At 38.8% G+C, this 8,441-nt stretch overlaps 1 pseudogene; it reads left to right on the forward strand.

Moving 5' to 3' along the window:
• The first annotated feature begins 415 nt into the window (after nucleotides 1–415).
• On the forward strand, nucleotides 416–4,069 carry LOC140858601 (exocyst complex component EXO70I-like; annotated as a pseudogene).
• Nucleotides 4,070–8,441: the final 4,372 nt, after the last annotated feature.

An 8,441-nucleotide genomic window follows, 5' to 3' on the forward strand; every position in this document is an offset into this window, starting at 1 on the left:
ATCACGGCTTTCTAACAAATTTTACAGTAAGATTTTTCTACAATATAAAGAATACAAGTGTTTGCAAGTATATTAGTATCAAATACTTTATTTTTGACAAAAGTATGCAAATAGTCCCTCAACTTTTTCAAATTATGCTACGATGCTCTTCAACTAAAAATGTTATAGTTGATGTCCCTTGACTCATAATACGTGGGCTATGAAGCCCTTCCGTCAATTTTCATCATTAATTTATTGATATAGCTTTATTTTGATCTCTAAAATCATTCGAAAATAATATTTTAATATTTTTTAAATATTTTTCTCGGTAAATGCTATGGTGCTGTAGGATTTTTTTTTTTTTTCGTTCTTTCTTCCTTTCTCCCCCGGTTCACCTTCGCCTCCCTCTGCTTCTCTCTGCCGGCCCTCCCATCTGTCTACAATCACCGCCCCTCCGCCCCTAATGCCGTCGGACCTCCTCCTCCCTCTGCTTCTCCGTGCAGATCCTCCTGTTCGTCCGCGATCTTCGCCCCTCCGCCCCTGACGTCGTTGGACCTTCGCCTCTCTCTGCTTCTCCGCACCGGCCCCCCCGTTCGCTCGAGCACCTCCCACTTCTCTTTCGTCAAGGTGGAGTGCTCGATGATGGCTAATGAGGTGGTCGACAATAATGACGAGGCAGTGATCGCCGCACTCTGCGCCTCCCATTTTAACATCATCTCCATTCTTCGCGCCTCCGCCCAGATGGACAAAGGCCTCACCGGTGTGGACGCCAGCCTCTCCATCGGCCTTGACTCCCTGGATGCGTTCATCGAGGTAGTGGCGCTGCTCTAGTCGCAGGCCATCGTGACAAAGGCCCTCCACGCCTGCATCAACCGCGCCATCTCCCCGGCCCTCTCCCTCCTCCGCATCTTCGCCCTCATGGAGTCCCTCCAGTGCCGTCTCCTCTGCCTCTCCTCCAGGACCTCCTCCATCCCTCATCTCCTCCACTTCCTCGACTGCATGGACCGCCTCCACGAGGCTATCGATGCCGTGATGGTCGGGTGCAAGCCAACAATCCAAAGGCTCCATGAGGTGGTGGAGTTCCTCAGCCGGACCAGGGCCACGGACCAATTCCGCATCCACCGACTGAGGGAAATGATGGAGGCCCTCAAGCAGCTCTACGAGGCTGAGGTTGTGAAAGCCCGGCCCACTAAGTCATGTAAAAAAAAAAAAAATCAAAGCAGAAAGATTTTCAATCGGAGTCTTTCTCTTCCCCAATTTCGATCAAGAATCGAAGTCCTAGGGCCATTAAAAGACCCTAGAACGAGTTCTATAAGAACCCCCCTCCTCTCCTCTATGGGTAGATACATCCGTCACCGACGATTGCCGGAGATTTTTCTCCGATTTTACCATTTGAAGCCGCGACTCCTCGACCTGTGTTCGCCGCGATTTCACGCCGGTGGAGATCACCGGAGGTTGTGGTAAGGTCTCCTTCCTCTCCCTCTCTTCTCTCCCTTCTTTCCAGTGCCAGTGGGCACGATTGCCGACGACGGGTGTCGCCGGATTTTGTTGGAAAAGAGAATCTCTGTCCGGCCTCTTCTTTCTCTGATTTTCCGGCACCGACGGCCACCACCGACTGCCGGTACGGACCCTCCGAACTCGGGGGAAGGCCGCCCTTGCCGCCGGCCACCGCCGGGCAAGGAGTGGCCGTGAATGGCCGACGTAGGGAATGGGGACCTCTAGGTCCCCTATTCCGGCCAAAGAAGGCCACGGGGGAAAAAGAAAAAGAAAAGAAAAGAAAAAAAAAGGGAAAAAGGAAAAGAAAAAAGAAAAAGAAAAAGAAAAGAAAAAGAAAAAAGAAAAAGAAAAGAAAAGAAATACAAAATAGAAAAATAAAATTAAAAAAAATATATATATTCCCTCTCTCCCCTCTTTCTCCCTCTTTCTCTCTCTATTGTCTCTCTCTAAAAAGAAAAAGAAAAAGAAAAGAAAAAAAAAGAAAAGAAAAATATAATAATAAAAAATACATGTGAGAGAAAGTTTTTCTCATCTCTCTCTTAAGTCCTTCTCTCTCTAAAATTGAACTTTTTCTCTCTACCTTCTCTCTAGATTCTCTCTCTATTTTCTCTCTCTAGACCTTTCTCTCTCATTATGAATTTTGTCTCTCTAAGATCATTTTCTCTCTCTGATTGCATCACAGACCCTAGGATAAACTTGAGATGAAAATATGATGATCTGAGACTGCTCCAAAATTCGTGCAGTAGATTAGATCCGATCCGATCATTCTTCGAAATTGATAACATCGATCATGGTTAATCCATATTAAGTCATCCTGATATAACCTCTGATGATCTCAATCATGATTGTCACTTTTGAAGGATACGAAGATTCTCTCTCCACTTTCTCTCTCTACTTTCTCTCTCATGACCGACTTTCTCTCTCTAAAAAAAGTCTATGGATCCTATATCGAGTCATGCCTTCATCTTTTAGGGGTTCATATTGACTCTAACAAGATGATTCGAAATTGCTTTGATATTCGTGCTGTATGTCAACCTCATTTGATCATATCGAGGATCTTTCAAATTCATTATTAAAGAATCATATTGATTGATCTTGATCTTAATTCGATCTGTGTTTCACGATTTCTTGATCAAGTCATTTGAATCTGACCCTCAGATCAGAGATCCTGAATTGCCCTAGTATCTGGATGGTCCGACACATCTGGACAACAGTCCTCTTTCCTTATGATTTAATCTTATTATATTTATGGAATAGAATTTGATAATGATTTGATATTTTAAATAGGATTAGCTGATTCTTTTAACGAAGTTTGAAGATCTAAGATGAACGAGGTAAGTGAATTTTATGCTCCTTATTTATTTTTTAAATGATCATGCTTTTATGTAAAGAATTGCTATTGATAAAATCATAATTTTTCATAAAATAAGGATCGGCATATGTGATATGAAAAAGCATATTTTATTATGAACATTGATTTCATGAATATGTCTTTTGTAAATAGCATGATTATGAAGCATGAATTTCATGATTTTTCCATCTATGTATATGTATGCTTTAAGAAAAAGATAAAATGATTTCAAAGGCTCTCAGATGGCTATGAATGAATCCCTTCGGGAAGGTCGACATCCGGAGCTAGCATCCACACGAAACATGGCCCTGCCAGCAGGTATAAAGTTGGCACATGAATTAAGAACTCTGTCGATTAAGAAACATGACCCTGTCACGGGTATAATAGTGACCTTAGCACGAATGTCTGTGAGCAATGTTTTGAAACATGACATGAATACAAGATGAAAATGATTTACGATTCATGATTGTGAAATATACATGATTTATGCATGCATGATGAGTTTATAACTTGATTTGTTATATGCTCTATGAAATGCTTTATTTTGTATTATCTGTTATTTTTTAAATATTGCATTATCATGAAAAACTTATGCTTGATCCGATAAAGAAGTGCAAATTCTACTTACTGGGCTAGTGTAGCTCATATTCTTTTTGTTTTCTTTTTGTTTGAACAGAGAAATAAGATTAGGATCGGCAAAAGAAATCCAAGCTTGAAGATCGGCATAGCAAGCTGAAAAATTTGATAATAGAAGTTTAATTTATTTTATAATCATAAATTTATAGTTATTTATGAATGTTGAGATTCGGGTTAGTACTTGCTTTTGGATTTAGATGCTCTGAACCAATATTGGTTCGATTATTTGATGAATAATAAAATTGAATCTTTTTATTTGACGGATTTTAGATGATTATGATGGATTGGCTTCGTGTTATCGTAGGCTCCATCCCTCGATAGCATGGCCGTGTTATGTCTCGGATTTGGGACGTGACAGAGGTCGACGGCTTGCGCTACGGCAGTCCCCTCGGTGATGCCCTTCTCTGCCTCCAGAACGACTACGAGGCCATCCTTAATCGCCTCAAGCACCACTCCATCACCACCCACATTCCCTCGGCTCAACCGATCCTCCACCTCCTCTTGTTCTGGGCTCCGATCTCGAGATCGAGGCCTTCCGTCGAATCTTCGCAACCCTCACCTCCAACAACTGTCTCGATAACTCCAGCGATATCTTTGTCAATGTGAGGTATCGTCAGGCGGGGAAAGTGCTAATGCGGCTGAGTCCGGAGTACCTGCGAACGTATGCCCCAAAGAACATCGATGGGATGAAGTGGGAGGCGCCCGAGGCGGCCATCTCCCTCTACTTCTCCCGATGCCCATCGATCCTCCGCCCGTGGCCATACCCCCGGCAACTGTCGCTCATCTGCCCCGCAACCACCCGTGGGTCGTCCGCGCCAGCCCCCCTGCCCCACCTGCCGCCACCCCTCTATGCCTTTTTGGCTATTTGTGGCTCCTCCGCCATTGGCCCACGCACCGCCCCTCTCCCCCCCTCCCCTCCCCCACATTGGCCCACACACCCCCCCCCCCGCGGTCCCGATGGTCTTCCCCCAGCTCATGCCACCGGCCCCCACCCCCCCCTCCGCCCCCTCCTTGCTTCTTCTCTGCCACAGGCCCCCCCACCCGCCCCAGCCAGTGGCTTCTCCTCTATGTGCTCCCGTCCACCGACGGCAACCCGTGGCTTCTCTACGATGTTCTCCCCTCCCAGCCTCCGGCGCAACACCCATCCCAAACGGAGAATAGTTGATGTATAAAAAATAAAATAAAATCATATTGATTTTGATTGATTTTAGGGATTAAAATAAAATGCATCAACAAATTAACGATAAGAATTGATGGAAGGATTTTGTACCCTATGTATTATGAGTCAAGAGACATCAACTATAATATTTTTAGTTGAAGGACATTTTGAAAAAGTTGGGAGGCTATTTGCAAGCCTTTTCATCTTATCTCAAATCCCTTGCACACCGTGTTATAAAAATATTAATTTTTGAGCATTAAAAAGGAGGAGTTACACGTGAAAATCAGAAAAAAAAAAAAAATAGTGTGGGGCATTGGTTTTGGCGTGAGATTCATTTTGGCATGGGTTTGAGAGAAAAAAAAGAAAGTGAATTTTTTTCTTCCTCCTCTTCTTTCTCCTATAATTCTTCTTCTTCTTTTAAAGAGCCTGAGACAAAAAGAAAATCTATTCAACCATCAAGGAAGCGAGCTCTGTAAACGAGCTAGTATCCTGGAGAGATCAAGGAGCCTCCAATCAGAATAAGACTTCGTATGGATATCTGTAGAGGCTGGATGCTTGTACGACTTCAAAAAAATCGAAAAACATCCACGATCATTAATTTGCGATGAAGATCAACCCGCGCAAGATATGAAGATCAAATCTTCTTCTTTTTAAGTTTTTGATTTCAGATTTTGATTTTTCTGAATCCTGTCCATCATACGAAGATCCTGTAGCGTGATTTTAAGATTAGATTTTGTACATGCTTGTAAATTAAAAGATATTTTAATTTGATTTTTATTCCAGTGTGTTTAAGATTTTTAAAACTTAAAATTCTGTATGCATGAAACCACGGCTTTCTAACAAATTTTGCAGTAAGATTTTCCTACAATATGAAAAGTACAAATATTTACAAGTATATTGGTATCAAATACTTTACTTTTCATAAAAAAAATAAAAAAAATATAGTGTTTGTGGAATATATTGGTATGAAGCTGATAATTATAGATGCATTGATTAAAAGACTCACTCTCGAGACTTTTAGAAATCATGTGGATCATATGGGACTTATTAGCTCATTTTATGATTGATATGTATTGGACACTATATATAAAGTCATCATATTAGATTTTATAATAAAGTTTATTTTATTTTATTTTATACTGATCAGCTATTTATCATGTGATATAAAGATAATCAAGGAATAAACATAAACTTCTGTCTATTCATACAGTAAAATTTCATATAAAGAATTTGATTATGAGATATCATTAGTATTGTGATACATGGAAGATCATATAGTGATTGATAACATATTTACCGTCATAACTCATACTGATGATATTTTGTATTCAAGTATATTGTGTATATCTTATGAAAAAATTAAGTTTTAAATATGATCACATCAATTTTCAATTATCAGATCCAAATAAAAATTTATTAAAGATTTTTTTGAAATACTTTAAATAATTAAAACAAAGATGCTTGAATTAGGTTGGGCAAATGGAAAAATGTTGGGATTTATCCAATTAACCTTACTGGATGTAGCCCATATTAATATGTATTGGGATTTTTTTTATATGTTTTAGATTGATCTGATATCTGATTAAAATAAACCTCCAATAAAGTGATATAGATATATTTGATAATTTGATAAAGTTGAACTCTAAATAACCATCGTAGATAACATCTATCTTTTAGTCTTTATGATTGATTTAAATATTGGCTCTGAGACACATTGTAAAATGACACCTCCTACAGACTTTCTTTGACTCACCTGAGAGCTTGTGAGGTTCTCCCCATCATAAATACTTAGAGTTGAGATTGGAAAATCAAGATGCTGCTTGATGACTGCGAGCAATACATCTAACTTGATTTTTTTATGGTTGCAGGCAAGCTGATTCAATTTTCTTTTTCATCTAAATTCTATTGCCCCATAAAATTTTCTTCTTTTTCATCTAAGTTCTGCTGCCCAATAAAATTCTAGTATCCCATCCTTGCCTTGATTATGAGCTAAGGTGGCCGATGCCTTCCAAATTCCTTTCTCTCTAAAGTCTCTAAGTTTAAAATAATTAAATCAAAAGTTCTGGGTCCCATGTAGATTTTTGATTCCCATTTTTGCATGTCTACTAGATTTTAGAATCCCATTCTCATAAGCCTCTAAAGTTCCACTCTCTTTTAGTTTGAATAACAAAACATTTCCCAAACTCTTGGAATTTGATGCACGTTTTGGATCGCTACTTGCAGCTCGGATCAAAGAATTCGATCAGATTGCTCGACTCGAGTGGGCTAGCAAGCACGAGAAGATTTAGTCCTTGCATTGTATTTTTTCCCACTTTCATTCTTATTACAACTCTCTCTCTTTTTTTTTAAAAAAAATATATATATTCTTAGTGGGTTTAGGTTCAACTGAATGAGAGTCCCAGATAGATACTTTTAGATATAATTTCTTTATGGCAAGTTGTTCGTGCAAATCTTCTTCATGCTTTCACACGTCATAGTGACGTGGCTTTTTGACAGAATTCATCTTAAACTGTTTCTGCTAGCAAACTTTTCATAGGCTATTATAGTAAATATATCCTGATTATATGTGTTGAAAAGTAGGAGTAAAGGACACCAAAAATAAGACAATGGGATAGGCCAAGGTCAAATTTTGAGAGGTTTTGATAACGATGGAGTCATGAAATCATATACCTGTTCGACAATTTTTTTCCTTAGAAAAAATATAGGGTGCTGTTAGATATACCTTTCCTGTATTGTTATTCCAATGGATATTGCTGTATTGAAATTTATTAGTAGTGACAGAATTTATGTCATTTTTGTATTTGTATGATATAATTAAATATATAATTATGTAAGGGTAGAAAAGTTAAGAAAGAAATAACTTGCGGAAAGATGAATGATTTGTTGTAATTTTTTTTTGGTTTTGTTAAATAGGTGTCAAATTCCTCTAGTGTTTATGATAATCTGCCATGTGCTCATGAATGCTCATCTTCATTGTAAATACAAATTTCAAGGGTTCATTTTATATGATAATGTATTTGAATATTATTATGGTTTGAAACACTTTTTTTATTGCTTTCATCATTAACTCTGTTTTCTTTCCAATTGTAACTACTTAGCTGAGGCTTCTGATGATAATAAATTATTTGTTTAAAATTTTGCTATGTTTCACATGCAATAGAACTAGTATAAAGTGTAGTGGAGAGGCAATATCAGCTTCCTCAAAGCAATTTCTTGGTATTTCTTAAATTTAACCAGTAGTGATTAAATTTACAATATTTTGTATTTTGACTAGGTAAATTGATGGAGTATCGGGGATATCATGGAAAATAGAAGAAATATTTTATATTAAGATGAACAATGCCATCGGATGGTCATGTTATCTATGAAATTTGTTGGTTTTATTTATGATAAGTATCCGATGCCCCGTGTACTCTTGATGCTTCACCATAGTTGGCTGAGTATTTGTCACTATCTAGTCACGACCCTTAATAATAAATAGACATATATTATATACATATTAAAATAGAGCAACCACGTTGGTGCGTCTCCATTTGACACGTAGATAAGAGGTTCTGTGCTGCATGGAGTTTTAAGAAAGAGAACTGTGTGGAACAACAGTGCTTAAGCTTCTCTATTCGAAAGCACGATCGCATCAGCCGTCGATGGGAAGGATCCATAGCTTTTCAGTCGTCGAGGTTCTGTGCTTAAGCTTCTGTAGCTTCCCACTTGCGAAAGTCGACGAGAGGATAGGTCGGAGATAGAGCAACTGCATTGGTGCGTCTCCATTTGATACATGGATAAGATATTCTATGCTGCATGGAGTTTTAGGGGAGGGAA

Source organism: Elaeis guineensis, chromosome 6 (genome assembly GCF_000442705.2).
Source record: "Elaeis guineensis isolate ETL-2024a chromosome 6, EG11, whole genome shotgun sequence".
Classification (NCBI taxonomy): Eukaryota; Viridiplantae; Streptophyta; class Magnoliopsida; order Arecales; family Arecaceae; genus Elaeis; species Elaeis guineensis.